This window comes from Bufo gargarizans, chromosome 1, assembly GCF_014858855.1.
Source record: "Bufo gargarizans isolate SCDJY-AF-19 chromosome 1, ASM1485885v1, whole genome shotgun sequence".
Classification (NCBI taxonomy): Eukaryota; Metazoa; Chordata; class Amphibia; order Anura; family Bufonidae; genus Bufo; species Bufo gargarizans.
The window spans coordinates 598,353,865-598,377,764 of NC_058080.1; positions in this window are offsets into that span (position 1 = coordinate 598,353,865).

Here is a 23,900-nt window from a genome sequence, read left to right on the forward strand (position 1 = left end):
TTGTATTAAAGTCCTTCAGCTTATCTTCCTCAAAGATCTGGTCTAAATATATCATTCCTTTTTTTCCCCAATCTATATATTCCCTTATTGTTTCTAATTCTTTTAAATAAAGATTTTTCCATATCGGTGTGTATTTCAAAAACCCTTTAATCTCCAATATCTTCTTAATTTCTCCCCATACGTGTTCTATTAGGTTTAGTATCCTATTATCAGAATTTTTTTTCCCCAAAAAACCTGACTCCAACACCTCTAAGTGATTACCTCCCTCTTTCCACCCCCATCTGTTTAATTCTTGCCTACCCACTTGACTATCTAAACTACCCTTTATATTCCCATATTGAGTTATTAAATAATAAAGAAACAGATTGGGGACCGCTAATCCTCCCTCCTGCACTGGAAGCTGAAGGACTTCCTTCTTTATCCGAGGGATCGCACCCTTCCAGACAAAGTCCCCCATTAGTCTATCAAATAGTTTAAAGGTAGTCTGCGATATTCTCACTGGAGCATTTTGAAGTATATAAAGTATCTTTGGGAGAAGAACCATTTTTATTAGATTTACCCTACCTTGAATTGACATTGGCAGTCTTTTCCATATATGTATTTTAGTTCTTAGTTCTTTTACTAAGGGAAGGACATTTAATTTTTCATATTCTTCTATATTTCCGGAGATTTGTATGCCGAGATATTTAAAATTTTCATGTTTTTTGAGAACATGCACCCGTGTATCTCCCTGTAATTGTCTATCTCCTAATAATAACATATGTGATTTCCCCCAATTTATCTTTAAACCAGAAAAGAACCCAAACGTATCTATTATCTCTATCACTCTATTAAACTGATCCCCAGTATTTTGCAAAAAGAGTAATATATCGTCCGCATACATTAACAATTTTTCTTCTCCGCCCGCATATTGGAAGCTTTTAATCTCCTTATCATTTCTTATTATGGTTGCCAAGGGTTCAATTGCAATGGCAAATAGCAGTGGAGAGAGAGGGCATCCCTGCCTAGTGCCCCGAAATAGGGCAAAAGGCAGGGACAAGCTCCCATCCACCACCACTCTAGCCCTGGGATTTAGATATATTAACTGGATCCACCCTATAAATCCCTCCCCTATACCGAATCTCCTCAGTACTGCCCATAGATACTCCCATTCAATACAATCAAATGCCTTTTGGGCATCCAATGAGAGTATCGCTTTCTCCCCTGCGGCCAATCTATTAGCTTCAATATTGAGAAACAGCCTTCTTATATTGGAGTATATTGTTCTACCCGGTATAAATCCTGTCTGATCTTTATTTATTATTACTTTAATGACCCTTGAAAGCCTGTCAGCTAGAACTTTTGCCAGGATTTTAACATCCGTATTCAACAGGGATATTGGCCTGTATGAACCGAGATCTGTTGGTTCTTTTCCCTTTTTTGGGATTAGTGTAATAATTGCTTCCTTCATAGAGTTCGGTAGGTCGCCTAATTTTTGAGCTTCGTCCAGTGTTATCGTTAATTATTGTACCAAAACCTGGGAAAAGGTTTTATATATTTCAAAGGGGAGCCCGTCCCCACCCGGTGCTTTCTCGGATTTGACCTTCCCCAGAGCTAGATTTATTTCTGCCGCCGTTATTTCTTTTTCCAAATATTCTTTTTGGGACTTAGATATCCTACTAAAGGCAATCTCATCCAAGTATGAATCTAGCTCTTGTTTTGAGTATTGTACCCTGGACTTGTATAGCTCTAGGAAATACTCCCGGAACACTTTTTTAATACCTTCGGGTGTGGTAATTAGTTTGCCCATTTTATCTTTAATTGCACCTATCCATGATTTCCCTTTTTGATTTCTCACTATATTTGCTAATATTTTACCGACCTTTTCACCCTCCGAGGCTAGTTGGATGCCTTGAAAGAGCAATTCTTTCCTGCTTTTCTCTAGTTGATAGATCTTCATCTTTTCCTGTTCTTCCTCCCAGGCTCTCTTATTTAGTGCAGTGGGATATCTCATGCTTGCCATTCCTGCTTCTTGCAGTTTTTTCTCCAATACCTTCCCATTCTCTCTATTTCTTTTTTTCCAGTAGTTTACCCTTTTAAACAAAACTCCCCTCAAAAAAGCCTTGAAAGTGTCCCAAACCACAAGTCTACCGGCAGAACCATTATTTTCAATAAAAAAAGTTTTTAATTCCTCAATTATACTCTCTGTGTCTGAAATCAATGGCAGCCAATGAGAGTTGAACTTAAACAACAACAAAGTATTGTCTTTGTTCAAGTCCAGCTCAACTACCATTGCATTATGGTCTGAAAGGGCCATAGGTATATATTTTGTCGTGATCCTATTTTGGGACATTAAATTTTTATTTCCAAAGGTCATATCTATTCTCGACCAAGTTTGGTGTGTTTTTGAATAACAAGAATATCTAATTTCTTCCGGGTGCTGAACCCTCCAAACATCTACCCAATTAAATTCATGGGCTACTTTACATAAATCTACATTTTGTGTTCCTCCCCCTCTACTAGATGTCCTATCCCTGAGTGGGTCCATAACCGCATTATAGTCGCCTACCGCAATCAATATACATTCCTGTTTATTTAGCATAAATCTATACAATTGATACAGAACATCCGGTTTATATGGTGGTGGAATATATATATTTGCAATTACAGTTTTAATCCCTTCTAAATAACAGTATAAAAAAAGGTATCTGCCATGGTCATCGATCTCGCGTGCCAGGTATTCAAACTTAATCTTATTGTGTATCAAAATTGAGACCCCTCTGGAGTAAGTGGTATATACAGAATGATATCCCGCCACTACCCATCCCCTTTCCAGCCATCTTACTGATTCCTTATCCAAATGTGTCTCCTGGAGGCAGATGATGGCTGGCAGAAACCTCTTCATCCACTCAAGGATAGCATATCTTTTTACCCTCTCACGGAGCCCCCTCACAGTCAGCGAAAGGATCCTAACCATCTAGCAGAAGGGGAGGGAAAAAAAAAATAAAAATTCTCCACGTCCCCACCCCCACCCCTGACCCCTATAGTCCCCCATTCTGCTGGCCAGCAGTCCGGGCGACTCCATAACTTAGCGTGACTCCTATCACTCCCCCCCCCCCCCGCCAGCCTCAAAGACCCTCCCCATCCGCCCATTCGCTAACTTCCTCCGGAGTCTGAAAAAAGGAAGTCTTGCCTTTATATTCCACCCTTAATTTCGCCGGAAAGAGTAAGCTATACTTTATACCTGCCTCCCTTAATCTTTTTTTGACCGATATAAATTCCTTTCTTTGTGCATTAGTGCTAAATGAGTAATCTGGATAAAGTTTGATCTTTATACCCTGTATATAATATTTTTCCGAGGTTCTTGCATCAGATAATATTTCATCTCGATCCTTAGATAGTAAAAATTTCACCAGTATAGATCTGGGATAGTCCCCTGGCGCCCTATTTTTTGTGGGAACCCTGTGTGCTCTTTCAATAGAGAACATGGGAGAAAGGGTGCCTTCTTTACTATTTTCCTTCAACCACTTTTCCATAAACTCAGTACAGTTTCCTCCTTCCGCTCGCTCTGGGATCCCCACACATCTTATGTTAGCCCTTCTTGATCTATCCTCCTGGTCTACCAATTTTTGTTCCATCTTAACATTTATTTGTTTTAAGAGGGCCACCTCCTTCTCTAATTTCTGCACGGATTTCTCTAAGGTGGGAATTCTTTTTTCCATCTCTTGTAAACGGTGCCTTACTTTTTCCATCTCAGCTCGAATAATCATAACATCCGTTTGCACTGCCCCAAGCTGGGTTACTAAATTACCCATTAAATTTTCCATCCTTGAGACAGTGCAAAGTATGTCCTGCACCATTTTTACATCCGTTTCTGTGTATGTCACTGGTGTTCCCCTCTCTCCATCACCCCCTTCAACTGGAGTCCCATGTATCGATTCCTGCACTCTGGCTTCCACAATTTTTTCTTTCTGTGGGGACCTAGGCCCAGGTGAATTCGGGACCAGATACCTGTTTAAACCTGATTGTTTAGGCCCACTATCCAGCCCTCCTGCTGATCGCCTAGTAGTACTTCCCATAGGGCCACGCTGATCTTCCCTTTTTTTTGACGGCATTTTATGATCTCTTCCCTCTTTTCCTATTCCTCTTTCCCCCTTTCTCCTTCCCTCCCCCTTCCCCCTTCCCTGTTTATTTGTTCCCCTTTTTTCTCCTTCTCTTACGTCAATAATTATCTACCATAGTTAATTCAATTAATTCGACGGGGGGAGACAGAAGAAAAAAAAAAAGAAGAAAAAGGTCCATATTATCAGTTGGCTCAAGCCGTAGGAGGAAAAGCGACCCAGAAAGTTAAAAGTCTGAAAATCCAGATGTATGAAGGATACAGTCAATTTAACTGGGTTTAGTAGAATTTAGTAGCGTTTAGTAAAGTTTAGTAGAGCTAGATATCCTGAAGGGAATACAGATTTCTCAATCGGGGTTATTGGGATTATAAAATGTTGTGGTCCGCATTCCAAACACCCTCCCCCACCCCTTTTCTCTTTTTTTTTTCCCCTTTCTTCTTTTTCCAACTTCAGCTCGATTCACTCTGGCACCGTCCACCCTCGATAAATGCCTCCAAAACCAGCCAGATATTACAGCCACGGCCGCGGTGAAAAATCAACCCGCCATTAGCAGCAGTCTCAGGGGTACTTAACACCACCACAAAGAAAACCTGCGGATATGCCCCCCTTTAGGTTTCCACTTCCAAGTAGCTGGATTGGCCGCCTTTTCAGGTGTTACAATCAGGGCCGACCTCACCGCCAAAGATCAATAATGTCAATGAGGATCAATAGAACAGGACCTCAAACCTTGAAAACTTGACAGCAGCCCCCCCCCCGAATACCGACTCTGTCTGGTCCAAGGTTCCACTATTAGCAGGCAAATATTTGTCAAAGCTCCCCTCTTTTAGCACCGATAGTTAGTGCGCTGTGTTCCGGCCCCACCAACCTTCATCCTGCCGGCACCTTTGTTTCTCTTTTCCTGATACACAGCTGCGATATCATGTCACTCACCGACCGACGGCTCAGGGACGGACTCATGAACAGAAATCCTTGCCCAGTCACCACCGTCGATTCTCCTGGGATGGTCAGGGCGTCTCGCATGAATAAGCACTCAGGGCGGCACATTAGCGTGGATTAGCATGGCAGGCATGCTTGGCCATTCCGGGCATTCCAGGCATTCCACACGGCAGTTCACCAGCATGGGCGGAGGTACGAGCGGCCAGCGGCCGGCGCGTGGAAGAGGAGGGGGGCGGGGAGCGGAGCCCTAGCGTCCCACGTCAGACGCTCTCGCGCATCTTCTGCTGACACTTCACCCTGCTGCTGTCTCTGATAGGCTAACCATAATGTCATCTGTGTATTTAATTCCAGGTTCTTACCCTGTGCATTCATAATTCTGCTATGAAACTATTATGTTCATGTAATGTGCCTGGTTAGCTAGCAGGTGGCAGTGTATCTGGCAGAGACAGAGCTTTAGATAGAATGGAACTTACCATTCCACTCTCCCCCTTTTGGGTAGAAGTGGGAGAATCCTAGGGGAGGTGTTGCAGTAAGCTATAGTCAGTTTAGATTGGATAGTGGAGCTGAGAAGACACAAGAGATGGCGCAGTGAAGGGAATGCCCCCCCAGGCACGAGTCTCCAAAGGAAAGCGACTCAGATCACCCTGACTCTGTACAGATTAAGAGACAGAGTATCAAGAGGGGGTCAACAACCAAAAGCACCCTGCTCAAAAGGTACTAGAACAGTCAAAGTCAAGATACCAGACATAAGCCAGAGTCTAACACAGCAAAGAAAGAAAAAGCAAGGTATCCAAGTTTGCCTGCAAGTTTACCCCAAAACCTGCTGGAGCCAAGAGATGCAAGTTTATTCAAGTAAGGCCTCATGCACACGACCGTTGTGTGCATCCGTGTCCGTTTTCCGCGATTTTCTGCGGACCCATTGACTTTCAATGGGTCCGTTGAAAACTCGGGAAAGAGCACCGTTTGTCATCCGCGTCCATGATCCGTGTTTCTTGTCCATCAAAAAAATAAGACCTGTCCTATTTTTTTGACGGACAACGGTTCGCGGACCCATTCAAGTCAATGGGTCCGTGAAAAAACACGGAGGCACACAAGATTGTCATCCGTGTCTGTGTCCGTTTTTTTCCTATCATTTTCAAGGCAAACTTGACTTTTTTTTATTCACTTTTCTGGTCTGGTGATCCTCCAAAAATCAAGGAAGACACACGGAAGAAAAAACGGATACCGGAACCCCGTTTTGCGGACCGTGAAAAAATACTGTCGTGTGCATGAGGCCTAAAGCTGTTGAACTTTACCTGGTCTGGACTCGACTTATTCTCCATCTCCTATAACTCTCCCCTTTGTTGCTGCGGAGTCTAACCCTGGGGAATGACAGTATGCAGGTAGGAGCACCGTGACACACACCAAACTGTTAAGACTGCATCACCACTCAGCATTCCTAAATAAAACCTGGGACACGATCAGCCCTGGGGGGCCGGCACTTTGCATATGCAGCAAATAGTATGTCACATTTCCCCCTCTCTGAGGGTCACCTCAGAGGTCATATGACTACTTTATCCCTAGTGCATGAATGCAAATGTGACCTCTGATGTAACCCAGAGAAGAGGGGACTGGGGAAAATGATATATTGTCTCCTGTCACTGCATGGAGGCTAAGGGTACTTTCACACTTGCGTTTTTCTTTTCCGGCATAGAGTTCCGTCACAGGGGCTCTATACCGGGAAATAACTGATCAGGCATATCCCCATGCATTCTGAATGGAGAGTAATCCGTTCAGTTTGCATCAGGATGTCTTCAGTTTAGTCGTTTTGACTGATCAGGCAAAAGAGAAAACCGTAGCATGCTATGGTTTTATCTCCGGCGATAAAAACTGAAGACTTGCCTGAATGCCGGATCCGGCATTTTTTTCCATAGGAATGTATTAGTGCCGGATCCGGCATTCAAAATACCGGAATGCCGGATCCGTCCTTCCGGTCTGCGCATGCGCAGACCTATAAAAATGAAAAAAAAAAAAAAAAAACGGATCCGTTTTGCCTGATGACACCGGAAAAATGGATCCGGTATTGCAATGCATTTTTCTGACTGATCAGGCATTTTTCTGACTGATCAGGATCCTGATCAGTCAGAAAAATGCCTGATCAGTCAGAAAAAATGACGTCCGTTTGCATACAGTTTGCCTGATCAGGCAGTCAGTTCAGGCAACGGAACTGCCTGCCGGAATCAAACAACGCAAGTGTGAAAGTACCCTAAGACAACATGCCCTGTTCACGCAGCAAATTTTACAAAATCTGTGTATTTCACAGCAGAAAATGCCTCGGACTCTTCCACATACCCGATCACAGTTTTGCCCCACTGAAAAGAGTTAATCCACAAATGGGCATCTGCAGCGGATTCCAGTGGCGTCCGTCCAGACGTGCCAAGTAAAAACTCAGTGTCCAGACGGAAACTGGACAACCCCTTTAAAGCTGCTTATCGTGGCTTAGGCAGTACAACAGACCATCATTTTGTCATAAAAGGGAACCTGTCATCAACCTCACTGAGGGCAGCATAAAATGGTGACAGAAATGCTGATGTCAGCGATGTGTCACTCATGAGTTAAAAGTAAGTGGTTACTGAGAACCAGCATCATAATCATTGCAGGACAGGCCTTGAGAAGAGTCATGGTTATACATAAACTCCTGCTCTTTCCGTCCATCTGCTGAAGATTGGCAGTTCTCTCCGAGAGAGAGCGGGAGAAAACCTCTCAGATGGCCGGCCTAGTCTGAAATTATTGTAATGTTGGTTCTTGGCAACCACTTTTAACTTTCAAATGACAGACCACTGAAATCAACTCACCTGTCTCTACTTTATGCTGCTGTTAGTATGGGCTGCATGAAGTTGATGACAGGTTCCCTTTAACCAGTTGGGGACACATGACGTACCGATACGTCATGATGCCCCGTTACTTAAAGGGACACTGACAGGCCCAATAAGCATATTTAGCTATATATACAGGTCCTTCTAAAAAAATTAGCATATTGTGATAAAGTTCATTATTTTCTGTAATGTACTGATAAACATTAGACTTTCATATATTTTAGATTCATTACACACAACTGAAGTAGTTCAAGCCTTTTATTGTTTTAATATTGATGATTTTGGCATACAGCTCATGAAAACCCAAATTTCCTATCTCAAAAAATTAGCATATTTCATCCGACCAATAAAAGAAAAGTGTTTTTAATACAAAAAAAGTCAACCTTCAAATAATTATGTTCAGTTATGCACTCAATACTTTGTCGGGAATCCTTTTGCAGAAATGACTGCTTCAATGCGGCGTGGCATGGAGGCAAACAGCCTGTGGCACTGCTGAGGTGTTATGGAGGCCCAGGATGCTTCGATAGCGGCCTTAAGCTCATCCAGAGTGTTGGGTCTTGCGTCTCTCAACTTTCTCTTCCCAATATCCCACAGATTCTCTATGGGGTTCAGGTCAGGAGAGTTGGCAGGCCAATTGAGCACAGTAATACCATGGTCAGTAAACCATTTACCAGTGGTTTTGGCACTGTGAGCAGGTGCCAGGTCGTGCTGAAAAAAGAAATCTTCATCCCCATAAAGCTTTTCAGCAGATGGAAGCATGAAGTGCTCCAAAATCTCCTGATAGCTAGCTGCATTGACCCTGCCCTTGATAAAACACAGTGGACCAACACCAGCAGCTGACATGGCACCCCAGACCATCACTGACTGTGGGTACTTGACACTGGACTTTTGGCATTTTGGCATTTCCCTCTCCCCAGTCTTCCTCCAGACTCTGGCACCTTGATTTCCGAATGACATGCAAAATTTGCTTTCATCCGAAAAAAGTACTTTGGACCACTGAGCAACAGTCGAGTGCTGCTTCTCTGTAGCCCAGGTCAGGCGCTTCTGCCGCTGTTTCTGGTTCAAAAGTGGCTTGACCTGGGGAATGCGGCACCTGTAGCCCATTTCCTGCACACGCCTGTACACGGTGGCTCTGGATGTTTCTACTCCAGACTCAGTCCACTGCTTCCGCAGGTCCCCCAAGGTCTGGAATCGGTCCTTCTCCACAATCTTCCTCAGGGTCCGGTCACCTCTTCTCGTTGTGCAGCATTTTCTGCCACACTTTTTCCTTCCCACAGACTTCCCACTGAGGTGCCTTGATACAGCACTCTGGGAACAGCCTATTCGTTCAGAAATTTCTTTCTGTGTCTTACCCTCTTGCTTGAGGGTGTCAATGATGGCCTTCTGGACAGCAGTCAGGTCGGCAGTCTTACCCATGATTGCGGTTTTGAGTAATGAACCAGGCTGGGAGTTTTTAAAAGCCTCAGGAATCTTTTGCAGGTGTTTAGAGTTAATTAGTTGATTCAGATGATTAGGTTAATAGCTTGTTTAGAGAACCTTTTCATGATATGCTAATTTTTTTAGATAGGAATTTTGGGTTTTCATGAGCTGTATGCCAAAATCATCAATATTAAAACAATAAAAGGCTTGAACTACTTCAGTTGGTGTGTAATGAATCTAAAATATATGAAAGTCTAATGTTTATCAGTACATTACAGAAAATAATAAACTTTATCACAATATGCTAATTTTTTTAGAAGGACCTGTATATGACTGCACAGGTCTTCTAATGTGTATTAAAATCATATAAGTATACCCCCTGTCCACCTTATAAATACAGTAAACTCGTGTTTTATAACCTGATAGAATCGTCTTCTTTCTGCCCAAGGGGCGGCGTTTCAGCTTCACTTGCGCCCAGCCAGCCTCGCCCCAACTGCCGTTTTGAAGCGCCGCCCAGCTCATCAATATTCACTTCGCTAGGCGGCTTCTGCTGTCCCCGACATTCCGAGAACGTCGGGGACAGCAGAAGCCGCCCAGCAAAGTGAATATTGATGAGCTGGGCGGCACTTCAAAACGGCAGTTGGGGCGAGGCTGGCTGGGCGCCGGGGGTATACTTTTATTACACATTAGAAGACCTGTGCAGTCATATATACAGCTAAATATGCTTATTGGGTCTGTCAGTGTCCCTTTAAGGGCACATGACGTACCGGTACGTCATGTGCATTTACGATCACCGGCGTGTGGTGATCGGAACAGATTGCCTGCTGAATTTATTCAGCAGGCACTCTGTGACAGTGCAGAGGGGGGTCCTGTTACCCGCCTGTATAGGCGATCGTTGCAAACTGCAGGTCAATTCAGACCAATGCAGCGCTTTCGGAAGTTTATGATCCCTGCACATTGCTGACACTCTGCTTGAAACGGCTGACATCTGTGCTGGCACAGATGTCAGCCGTTAAACTCCTTCCATGCTGCGGTCCGTAGGGACCGCTGTATGGAAGAGGTTAACAGGGAGAGAGCTCCCTCCCTCTCCCATCAGGGGCTGCTGTGCTGTTTCAGCCCCCGATTCTTGACGCAATCACAGAGGGAGGGGGCCCCCTCCTTCCCCATCACCCGCTGCTCTGTTGTGGCAGTGAGTGATGGTTACCATGGCAACCGGACGCCTTCACAGGCTTCCAGCTTGCCATGGTAAGGCTAAGTCTCATCAGACTTCTGCTAAAGGCAGAAGTCTGATCAGACTAGGTGTAACGTGAAAATACAGTACAGTACACTATATAGTGTACTGTATTGTATTATACAGACATCAGACCCACTGGATCTTCAAGAACCAAGTGGGTCTGGGTCCAAAAAATGTAAAAATAGAAAAACACATTTATCACTGATTAAAAATTAAATGCACTACACATGTTTGATATCACCGCGTCCGTAATGACCTCATCTATAAAATGGTCATGTTACTTTCCCTGCACGGTGAATGCCATAAAAAAATATATAATTTTAAACTATGATGAAATTAAAATTTTGCCCACTTCCCAAAAAAGGAAATAAAAATTATCAAAAAAGTCGTATGTATGCCAAAATGGTACCAATGAAATCGGCACCTCATCCCGCAAAAAACGAGCCCCTACATGAGACAATCGCCCAAAAAGTAAAAAAAAAAAAGTCTCTCAGACTATGGAGACAATAAAACATGATTTTTTTTTTCTAAAATGCTGTTATTGTGTTAAAGTAAAATAAATAAAAAAAACTATACATATTAGGTATCTCGCATCCGTAAGAACCTGCTCTATAAAAATATCACATGACCTAACCCCTCAGGTGAGTACCGTAAAAAAATTAAAACGGTGTATAAAAAGCAATTTTTTTGTCTCCTTACATCACAAAAAGTGTAATAGTAAGCAATCAAAAAGTCATACGCACCCCAAAATAGTGCCAATGAAACCATCATCTCATCCCGAAAAAATGAGCCTTTCAGAATGTGGAGACACTAAAGAATCATTTTTTTTATTTTTTATGCTTTGTTATGTAAAACTGAAACAAACAACCAAAAAAAGGTATTGTTGTGTCTGTGACACAAATAATAAAAATGGTGCCAAAACAGCTATTTCTTGTTACCTTGCCTCTAGAGATGTCGCGAACATAAAATTTTCCATTCGTGAACGCGAATTTCCGCAAATGTTCGCGAACGTGCGAACCGCCATAGACTTCAATAGGCAGGCGAATTTTAAAACTCACAGGGACTCTTTCTGGCCACAATAGTGATGGAAAAGTTGTTTCAAGGGGAGTAACACCTGGACTGTGGCATGCCAGAGGGGGATCCATGGCAAAACTCCCATGGAAAATTACGTAGTTGACGCAGAATGTGGTAAGTTGAATTCGCAATGCGATTAATATAACCTGCATTAATCGCAATGTGATTATAACTTAGACCTGAGTTCCTAATGGTTGTATTGCTAGAATTGACAACGAATATAGCACTATATTCTCAATCTTCGTTATATTCTAGCAATACAACCATTAGGAACCCAGCTCTAAGTTGAATTCGAAATGCGATTAATATAACCTGTATTAATCGCATTGCGATTACAACTTAGATCTGAGTTCCTAATGGTTGTATTGCTAGAATTGATGAATATGTCTATATATCTGAATATATACTCATCTGTCAACTTCACAGTGACAGACAAAACTCTGACAGACCAAACTCCCCATTTAACGCACCGCAAACAACCGCAAACAGTCCATTTGCACAACCGCAAACTCCCCATTTGCACAAGGTTGGATACCAAGCTAGCCATGTCCCGTTCCTTGTCCTCAATGACGTCATTGAAGGTCTCTTCCTCCACCCAGCCACGTACAACACCAAGGGTCTCCGAAAGGCGACAACAAGCCCCCTGGGACGCCTGCTGTGGTTGGTCTTCCACCTCCTCAAAGCCACCTTCCTCCTCTGACTCCTGTTCTTCAGACTCCTCTGTCTGCGTTGCCTCTATGTGCATGTAAGTTAAAAACCAATATACAAATCCATAAGGGACAGACCACAGAGATCAGCATGTATTGTCACTACACTATGGTGTCCTTAGAGTTCCCTTTATAGTCAGAATACTTACTACTATGAGAGCCTGGCTGGTATCCATGTCTTATTTTATGCCCAAATTAACAGTCAACGATACCTATAATATTGTTCATGAAGCAGATCTGCATTAGTGGGACTGTGGATTCCCATACGCTGGTAACATGGAAGTCATCCTAACAATCAGATTTGCACAATGAGAGAATGTCATATACTGCACTAATGTACATAAAATCAGCAAGCGGATTTCCCTCTGTATATATTCCACTGACAGAATACTTCATCCTTGTACCCTGCTCTGATGGTGAAATGTTACAATGCGATGCATATCTGCTCATTTCCATGTCTGTTCTTGGCCAAGCTAACAATGCATATGTATGGGAGGATAGGGAGAGATAACTGTTGGCTGAATGATCCTTCAGCCAACATTAGAACTCAACAGAGTTACATCACACATATATAGTATAGTACAGTGATGCCCAACCTACGGCCCGTGGGCCAAATGCGGCCCGCGAAGCCGTGTCATGCGGCCCACGCAGTGACCGAACTTTATCAGCGCAGGGCGCGCTGCGAACGGCACAGGCAGCAAAGCATGCTGCCCGTGCCTGCAATCTCCCCGCCCAGCGCCGCCTCCTAGCTAATTTATTCACTGCACTTGCCTCTGTGAAATTCAAGAGAAGCGCCGTAATCTTGCACAGGAGCACTGGCAGAGGCCTCGAAGTGCGCATGCACCGTCTTCCTGGCCTTTGCCAGTGCACCTGTGCGAGATTACGGCGCTTCTCTTCAATTTCACAAGTGCAGTGAATAAATTAGCTAGGAAGCGGCTCGAGGTGGGGGGGATATCTGTGGAGGACACTGAGGAGGGATCTGTGGAGGACACTGAGGAGGGATCTGTGGAGGACACTGAAGGGGGGGGATCTGTGGAGGACACTGAAGGGGGGGATCTGTGGAGGACACTGAAGGGGGGGATCTGTGGAGGACACTGAAGGGGGGGGATCTGTGGAGGACACTGAAGGGGGGGATCTGTGGAGGACACTGAAGGGGGGGGGATCTGTGGAGGACACTGAAGGGGGGGATCTGTGGACGACACTAAAGGGGGGATCTGTGGACGACACTAAAGGGGGGATCTGTGGACGACACTAAAGGGGGGATCTGTGGACGACACTAAAGGGGGGATCTGTGGACGACACTAAAGGGGGGATCTGTGGACGACACTAAAGGGGGGATCTGTGGACGACACTAAAGGGGGGATCTGTGGACGACACTAAAGGGGGGATCTGTGGACGACACTAAAGGGGGATCTGTGGACGACACTAAAGGGGGGATCTGTGGACGACACTAAAGGGGGGATCTGTGGACGACACTAAAGGGGGATCTGTGGACGACACTAAAGGGGGGATCTGTGGACGACACTAAAGGGGGGATCTGTGGACGACACTAAAGGGGGGATCTGTGGAGAACACTAAAGGGGGGATCTGTGGACGACACTGAAGGGGGGGGAATCTGTGGACGACACTTAAAGGGGGGATCTGTGGACGACACTTGGGGGGGATGTTGGGGTGGGAGGTCCTGGAGGGGTGTTTGGGTGGGAGCTCTGGAAGGGGTGGGAGGTCCAATAGGTATGTGGGGGTGGGAGATCCGGGAGGGGGGGCCCATAATTTTTTTTGCTATGGGGCCCAGTCATTTCTAGCTACGCCCCTGGTACAACATCATCATCATCACACCGTACGTCCATCTGTGTAATGCTGCCTGACTGAGACATATCCCTGTTATCTACATCCTCTGGCAATAATGGTTGCGCATCACTCATTTCTTCCAACTGATGTGTAAATAACTCCTCTGACAGATCAAGTGAAGCGGCTGTGGTGCTAGTGTTGGTGGTGGCGGCAGGCGGGTGAGTGGTAACTTGAGAGGTGCCCAAAGCTGAGCTGGAGGAGGATGGTGCGTCAAGGTTCCGAGCGGAAGCTGTAGAAGATTGGGTGTCCTGTGTTAGCCAGTCAACTATGTCCTCAGAACTTTTCGAGTTCAGGGTACATGGCATCTGAACACTGGGCATTATTCTAGGGCCAAAGGGAATCACAGCACCACGATCACGACGGCCCCTGTGGGGTGGCCTGCCTCTGCCTGTCATTTTTTTTTGTTTAGTTAAGTTGTACTATGCGTGCAAACTACTGTGACGCCAGATATGAATGGCGCTGAAGTGACACTATGCACTGGCACTGGGCCTTAGACGCACAAACACGTTTGTGCAACTGACTGCTATTTATTCAGTCAAAATTGTTGTTTTCCTTTAAATAGAATTGAATGTGACTCCAGATATGAGTTGCGCTGCAGTGACACTATGCACTTGCAGCTGGGCCTTTAACACACAAACACATGTGTGCAGCTGACTGCTATTTATTCTGTCAAAATTGTTGTTTTTCTTTAAATGGAATCGAATGTGACACCAGATATGAGTTGCACTGGTGACACTATGCACTTGCAGGGCATGAAACACACGCGTGTGCCGGCAACTGACTGCTATTATATTACAGTTAAAAAAGTTTTTAGTTTTTTTTTTTAATACAAGCTACTGTGACACCAGATATGAGTGGGGGCACTGGGCAAGTGGGCACAGTATACGCTGTGAGCCTGACACACACGCTGGCAGGCAGGCAACTGTAATTAGATTAACCAGGAAAAAAAAAAAAAAAAAAGCTGACATGTTCTAGCCCTAAAAAGGGCTTTTTGGGGTGCTGTCCCTACAGCAGAGATCAGATGAGTCTTTCAGGACTGTAGTGGACACTGAATACACTTGCCTAGCTATCAATTTCCCTATTAAATCAGCAGCAGCTACACTGTCCCTCCTCTCACTAAGAATGCAGCTTCCGAATGAATCTAAAATGGATGCTAGAAATGCCAAGACTAAACCAGGCACTTAAATATGGAGAAATTGGTCAAACTGTTTAATAAGGGAAAATTCCCACGATAACAATAAAATATACTGATATGATAAAACAATGTATAATATAAAATCACATGAATCAAACACTAGTTAATAGCAGCAATATAAATCACGTAATTGTAGCAGCAATATACGCGGCTTGGAATTCAAGATACCGCAATCCTTATTTCAGTCTGAAAAAAAAAACGCAGTTCCAATGGATAATATTCTTTCAAATATAGTCCCATATAATATGGAAAGTCTTATAGCCCACTTTTGCGACAAGGCGTGGGTAAATGTTTGCCGGTCTTTGATCGGTAATCACAAAGACATAGTGCAACCATGCACCAAGGTGGCGTCCCACCTGTTCATGCAACTATGTTAATTTGTTTTACCTGGCCGGTTTATCCTTTGTCTGGACCTAGAAGGATCCGCTGTGAACGAGACGTCACCTGGATATCCGCTCACGAAACTCTGTTTGTGGCTATTTGTGCAGGGATTCCTCCGGTGTTCGACGCTTTCAGTCACAGCCGTTCAGTTCCAAAATCCAGGGGAACTACTGTCCCAGCATGCCGGTACAAGGTATTAACCATACGCGTTTCGGGGTTGTCTGGATGACCCCTTCCTCAGTGGTAACCTTGAAGTGCTTCCCCACATCCTTTTATATGAAATCGTGGTAAAAAACAAAGTCCGGACAAGGATCTCATCATCCCAGAGACACATGGAAAACTCGGATTATCCAGTATAGTAATTGTATGTGGTTTTTCTTATGCGTTTTTTTTGGAAATTGCGTTTTATACACCATTGCTGCTTAAATGTGAAATAGATAACATGTAATACAAAATTTATTCCAATATAACTTTGAAAATAGATTAAAAAAAACACAATTATATAACAAAACCCAACAATATCTGTGGCATTTTATGTTCCTATTCATCCTCACTTCACTGATGGCAGTGTAACCTAGAATATCATATTGACCTGATATACAGGGCCTGTTTACATACAAAGGGTGAAAGGGAGAGGAGGGGAAGGTGAAGAGTCGTAGGGTTACAGGAAGCCAAAAAGTTCCCAATCAGCATTCAGTCCATTTGGAACTAGGGAACCAAAATCAAATATAAATTTGGATTCCACCCCTGACATCTTTTTTATCAAATCACCCCCCCTCCACTCTGGTGTCACCGTTGTCAGGGCTATGTAAACAAGACCTGTTGGGTCCTTGTTGTGGCATAACTTAAAATGCTTTGAAACAGTATGATTTTCGTAACCTTTACGAATATTCGCTACATGCTCTGAGATCCTCGTTTTAAGGCACCTCTTGGTACGACCAACATACTGTTTCCTACAAGGACACGTTAATAAATAGATGACATTCTTACTATTATATGTCAAAAAAGTTTTGATTTCATATGAATATTCATTACTGGTCGAAGAGGCTTTCATTGTCTTCCTAGGAAAATTCGTTATTTTACAGTTCGAACATGTTCTACACCCAGTGGCGTACACACAATCCACGGGGCCCCGGTGCGAAACTGATCCATGGGCCCCCCCCCCCCCCAAACCCGCTGCCGCGCGTGTATATGTGTGTGTATATATATATATATATATATATGTATATATAATATATACATATACTGTATATTACTATATACAAGAGGATGATATTCGGTATAACCCACGGTATTCCCACGTAAAACCAGCTCTGCTACATTATGTAGCAGTGCTGGTTTTGTCATGCATTTCTTTTGCCTTCATATGGTAAAATACTTCATTGGCCTATCAATGGCTTTATAACTAACTCTGCTATATTTCTGTAGCCTACAACCTCTGACTGCCCAGTTGAAACTACTACACCCAACATGTTCTGGCAGTAATAGTAAATGAATATTGGTGCAATTCTGAGCTACTAGTCTATATAATAAATATGTAGGCTACATATGTATTATATAGACTAGTAGCTCAGAATTGCACCATTATCCATTTACTATTACTGCCAGAACATGTTGGGTGTAGTAGTTTCAACTGGGCAGTCAGAGGTTGTAGGCTACAGAAATATAGCAGAGTTAGTTATAAAGCCATTGATAGGCCAATGAAGTATTTTACCATATGAAGGCAAAAGAAATGCATGACAAAACCAGCTCTGCTACATCCAAGGATATACTAGAAGCTCAATAGAAGTGCCTACACAAAAGAGCTGCACCCCAAGACAACAGAAAAAAAACATTACTTCATAGCACAAGTCACCGGTCATAACTTTACATACATTGCCCAACTCTCAGCCCCCATCAGACCTCACTCACTCTGAAAGCCGGATCGGCTTCTTTGCGCAGCGCTCTCCCTCTCCCTTTCTTTTCCGGCGCCTTCTCCCTGTCCCTGCATCTCAACGTCATGTCCGGCACGCCGCACTGCCGGCCGGGGAGGAGACTCAGGGGCAGGAGCGTACATAAAAATCACTGGGGCCCATAGCAGGAATCTAAATTGGGCCCCCATTCCCCTTTAATAGCCCCTCCCTTTGTTCCATGAACTATTCTTGCTGCTGCGTTTTATAATTTATGCCATCAGGGCCGGAATAATAGATGCTGTGTGTACAGATATCAGTACACTGCTGTATATACTATATATGTGAGGTATGAGGTATAATAGATGCAGTGTGTACAGATGTATATTATATACAGCGGTGTACAGTCATATGAGGAACGCGGTATAATATATGCAGTGTGTACAGGTATATAGTATATACAGCAGTGTACTGATATGTGAGGTACGGGGTATAAAATATGCAGTGTATACAGTATATACAGTACTGTAATATGTGAGGTATAATAGATGCAGTGTGTACAGGTATATAGTAAATACAGCAGTGTATTGACACCTCGTACCTCACATATCAGTACACCGCTGTATATACTATATATCTGTACACACTGCATCTATTATACCTCATACCTCACATATATAGTATATACAGCAGTGTACTGATATCTGTACACACAGCATCTATTATACCTCATACCTCACATATCAGTACACTGCTGTATATACTATATATCTGTACACACTGCATCTATTATACCTCGTACCTCACATATATAGTATATACAGCAGTGTACTGATATCTCTACACACAGCATCTATTATACCTTGTACCTCACATATCAGTGCACTGCGGTATATACTATATATCTGTACATATTGCATGTATAATACTGTGTAATATATGCAGTGTGTGTGTGTATGCGTGTATATATATATGTATATACACACACACACACACACACAGCAGTGTATTGATGTGAGACATAGAAGGTATAATACTGTAGCTGCAGTGTTTACAGATATATGTGGTCAGTTATACATTATGGTCACTGTGTGTGTGTGAGGTATATGAGGTAGTGGTCACTGTAAGGCTACTTTCACACCTGCGTTCAGGTGTCCGCTCGTGAGCTCCAAAGCTTGAAGGGGCTCACGAGCGGCCCTGAACGCAGCCGTCTGGCCCTAATGCATTCTCAGTGGAGGCGGATCCACTGAGAATGCATCCGCCTGCCAGCGCTCAGCCTCCGCTCCGCTCAGTGAGTGGACACCTGAACGCTGCTTGCAGCGTTCGGGTGTCCACCTGGCTGTGCGGAGGCGAGCGGATCCGTTCCGACTTACAATGTAAGTCAATGGGGACGGATCCGCTTGAAGATGACACCATATGGCTCAATCTTCAAGCGGATCCGTCCCCCATTGACTTTCAATGTAAAGTCTGAACGGATCCGCTCAGGCTGCTTTCACACTTAGAAAAAATTTCTAAGTTATAATGCAGACGGATCCGTTCTGAACGGATGCAAACGTCTGCATTATAGGAGCGGATCCGTTCAGAACGGATCCGATCGAACGCAGGTGTGAAAGTAGCCTAACTGTTTGAAGTATTATATATGAGTGAGCAATGAGTAAAAACAGGGCATGGAGGGGGGGTAAATGATGAAAAGTGGAGGACCTCCTCTTACCACTCCAGTCCAGTCTGTATGAATTAACGCAGAGCTGATTGTGAACTTCTAATACTTGCTGTTAGGGGTTGAAGGACCTGGGATGATGTCATCACAGGTCCTGGCAGATATACCTTTGAAACCTAGGAACTACACCATTTTTGGTGCAGTTCCTTTGCTAGATTCTGCAGGACCTGTGATGTTGAATATGATGTCATCACAGGTCCTGGCAGATGCACTGTTCTAACCTGGGAACTACACTTTACACTGTGCAGTTCCCTTACAGGACCTCTGATGACATCATCAAAGGTCCTTTAGCTTTAGAAAGATAAATAGGAGCAATTAGGGGGCGGGGCCTCTCCTCCACTTCGGGGCCCCGTCTGCCTATATGGTAGGTAGCCACTGCTCAGGGGGAGGAGACTCAAGGGAGGGTAGGGCTGGTAGCAAGGAAACAACACTGGGGGGGTGGGCCCCGGGCCGGCCACCCTGGTTATACAGGCACAGCACTACTGCAGGGCGGGTCCACAGGCGGCCGGGGAGGAGACTTAGGGGGAGGAGACTCAAGGGAGGGTAGGGCTGGCAGCAGGGAAACTCAACACTGGGGGGCGGGCCCCGGCCGGCCGCCCGGGTTATACAGGCACAGTACTACTGCAGGGCAGGTCCACAGGCGGCCGGGCCCTCTGGAGTGCCGGGCCCGGTCGCAAGTGCGACCCCTGCGACCCCTGTATGTACGCCACTGTCTACACCTAAAAAAGCCCTCAAAACACAACCATTGGTTATCCTTTTTTTTATTATAATTGTTTTTGGATGTTTTTGTCGTAGGTGCTATTTTTAGACCCAAATTATTTGCACGGGTATATATTATTTTTGGTTTTGCTGGTATCAATGATCCTATGATTTTGTCTTTCTGCAGAAATGACCAGTGTCTTGCAATGATGGTTTCGATTTTTTTTATACTGAGTATTAAAGGGCAAAATCACCTGTAACTCCTCACTCGTCATCACATCACTGCCAGATTCAACTGATTTCTCTGCAAAAAAATCTTGCCAATCTAAATCCCTCACCTTGCTCAAAGCTTTTTCCCTCATTCCCTGAATCTAAAATGGATGCTGTTCAGGAGGTGTGAGGGTCTGGGAGGGAGGGTCTGCTGCTAATTGGCTGGGATGTGTCTGCTGACTGTGAGGTACAGGGTCATTAGGAACCCAGCTCTAAGTTGAAATCGCAATACGATTAATATAACCTGTATTAATCGCATTGCGATTACAACTTAGGTCTGAGTTCCTAATTGCTGTATTGCTAGAATTGACGAATATAGCACTATATTCTCAATCTTCGTTATATTCTAGCAATACAACAACCATTAGGAACCCAGCTCTAAGTTTAATTCGCAATGCGATTAATATAACCTGTATTAATCACATTGCGATTACAACTTTGTCAAATTTGTGACAATGCAGCTTCCGAATGAATCTAAAATGGATGCTGTCCAGGAGGTGGGAGGGTCTGGGAGGGAGGGTCTGCTGCTGATTGGCTGGAATGTGTCTGCTGACTGTGAGGTACAGGGTCAAAGTTTACACAATGATGACGAATAAGGGGCAGATCGAACATCGCATATGTTCGCACGCCACGGCGAACGCGAACAAGCTATGTTCGCCGGGAAATGTTTGCCGTTGAATAGTTCGGGACATCTCTACTTGCCTCACAAAAAATGTAATATAGAGCAACCAAAAATCATATGTACCATAAAATAGTACCAACAAAACTGCCACCCTATCCTGTAGTTTCCAAAATGGGGTCACTTTTTGGGAGTTTCTACTCTAGGGGTGCATCAGGGGGGCTTCAAATGGGACATTTGCCTTCCAAAAACCGTATGGCATTCCTTTCCTTCTGCGCCCTGCCGTGTGGCCATACAGCAGTTTACGACCACATATGGGGTGTTTCTGTAAACTTCAGAATCAGGGCCATAAATATTGAGTTTTGTTTGGCTGTTAACCCTTGCTTTGTAACTGGAAAAAAAAATATTAAAATTGAGAATCTGCCAAAAAAGTGAAATTTTTTAATTTTATCTCTATTTTCAATTAATTCTTGTGGAACACCTAAAGGGTTAACAAAGTTAGTAAAATCAGTTTGTATACCTTAAGGGGTGTAGTGTCTAAAATAGGGTCACTTTTTTGGAGTTTCTATTCTAAGGCTGCATCAGGGGGGCTTCAAATGGGACATGGTGTCAAAAAACCAGTCCAGCAAAATCTGTCTTCCAAAAACCGTATGGCATTCCTTTCCTTCTGTGCCCTGCCGTGTGGCCATACAGCAGTTTACGACCACATATGGGGTGTTTCTGTAAACTACAGAATCAGGGCCATAAATATTGAGTTTTGTTTGGCTGTTAATCCATGGTTTGTAACTGGAAAAAATTGATTTAAATAGAAAATCTGCCAAAAAAGTGAAATTTTATCTCTATTTTCCATTAATTCTTGTGGAACACCTAAAGGGTTAACAAAGTTTGTAAAATCAGTTTTGAATACCTTGAGGGGTGTAGTTTGTAAAATGGGGTCATTTTTGGGTGGTTTCTATTATGTAAGCCTGACAAAGTGACTTCAGACTTGAACTGGTCCTGAAAAAGTGGGTTTTAGAAATGACCCCAAAAAATAAAATAGCATTCACAAAATGATCCAAACATGAAGTAGACATATAGGGAATGTAAATAATTAACTATTTTTGGAGGTATTACAATGTATTATAGAAGTAGAGAAATAGAAATTTGGAAATTAGCTAATTTTTCCTAATTTTTGTTAAATTTAGAAATTTAGAAATGTATTTTTTGACTTCATTTTACCAGTGTCATGAAGTACAATATGTGATGAAAAAACAATCTCAGAATGGCCTGGATAAGAAAAAGCGTTTTAAAGTTATTTACACGTGAAGTGACACTGGTCAGATTTGCAAAAAATGGCCTGGTCCTTAAGGTGTAATATGGCCGTGTCCTTAAGGGGTTGACCCATGAAAAATATTTAACAGTTTTCAAACCAACATCTGGATCTCAATACTTTTGTAATTGCATGTAATTAAAAAAGTATTATAGCTAGAGTTATTCAATGAGATTTATCTGTATAGCTAGCACCACCTACTGTTTGCTCTTTTTCTGTTTTCTCTGTCCTGTTCACTGAGACAGAAGCACATGCTCAGTTGCAGCCTTCAACTTGCACCAAGTACAGCAGAAAGGACACATCCCCTTAGAAAGAACACACTGTCAGCTTGAAATAAATCTTGTAGAACAATTGGAGCAATGAATGGGGAGATCTCTGTAGGGACAGAGCTGGTTCTAGCTGTGTTAGAATTAGGTTATCATGTAATTGATTATATATGATTTTAATGTTTTACATTATTCATGGAATAACCCCTTTAAATGGAATCTGTCAGAAAATGATGTATTGTCTAAACCATGTGTCACGGGTAGAGTCACGGGAATCAAGATAGAGCTGCCACCCAGTCTCCTGTCCCTGCCTACTCACACCACCCGCCCTAGGTGACGGAGCGCAACTGGGCGACAGTCCCTAACCTACTAAATGCAAGCAGAGAGAAAGAGACAGCAGGGAAGAGGACAGCCACTGAGAAGTTACAATAAGCGGACAAGAGGTAGAACAAAAACAGAAGGCGAAGCGGGTCAACTAGCCGAGGTCAGTCCAGGAGGTCACGTCAGAACAAGAGAAGAGGCAAAGACAAATCCGTAAACAAGCCGAGGTCAAAATCCGAGAGGTAGCGTCAAGGTACAGGGAGCAGGCAGAAGAGGTGTCAAGAGGCGGATCGAGGTTCAATTCCAGAGGTAGCTTAATAACAATAAAGTACACTGCCTATAGGACGAAAATCACAGGCAACCTGTAGCCAGCAGACCGCCTGTATTTATAGTGGGGAGTGGCCTTCGGCGCCCAGTTACACCAGGGGTGCACAACTCATGGCCTGCACAGCCATGGTTTGCAGATGGTATGCCTGTGTGATCAGCTGTATCTCTTACCTCAGTGCCATAAGATTCTTTCACATGTCTGTGATGACCTCCATGACAAGATGGTTTGTCTCTTGTGTCTGTCTTGTCCCCCCCCGTGTGTCATCAGTATTTTGCGAACACTGCTAGGCTGAAAATTCCAGAACATCTCCTACCAATGGTTCAGGAAAACCATAAAAGACTGAATTAGTGGGTGACCTCAATTAAAGGGTTTCTACCACTTCGCTGCACATATTTAGCTGTCAGACACTAGCGATCCGCTAGTGTCTGCTCTGCCCAACCATCCTAATCTAATTGCTTTTGGGGCAGCCGTTTTGCTAAAAAAAGAACTTTTATTAATATGCTAATGAGCCTCTAGGTGCTATGGGGGCGTCATTAGCACCTAGAGGCTCCGTCTACCTTCAGAAACGGCCGCCGCCCAGCGCGTCCCTCCAGCCCGCCCATCTCCTGAATGCGATCCTCCTTGTGAGCGTATTTATTCTGCGCATGCGCAGAAAATGTCTGACTGCTTCTTTGCTCAGACATCTCCACTGCGCCTGCGCGATGACGCCATAGTGCTCCAAGGAACAGGCGCA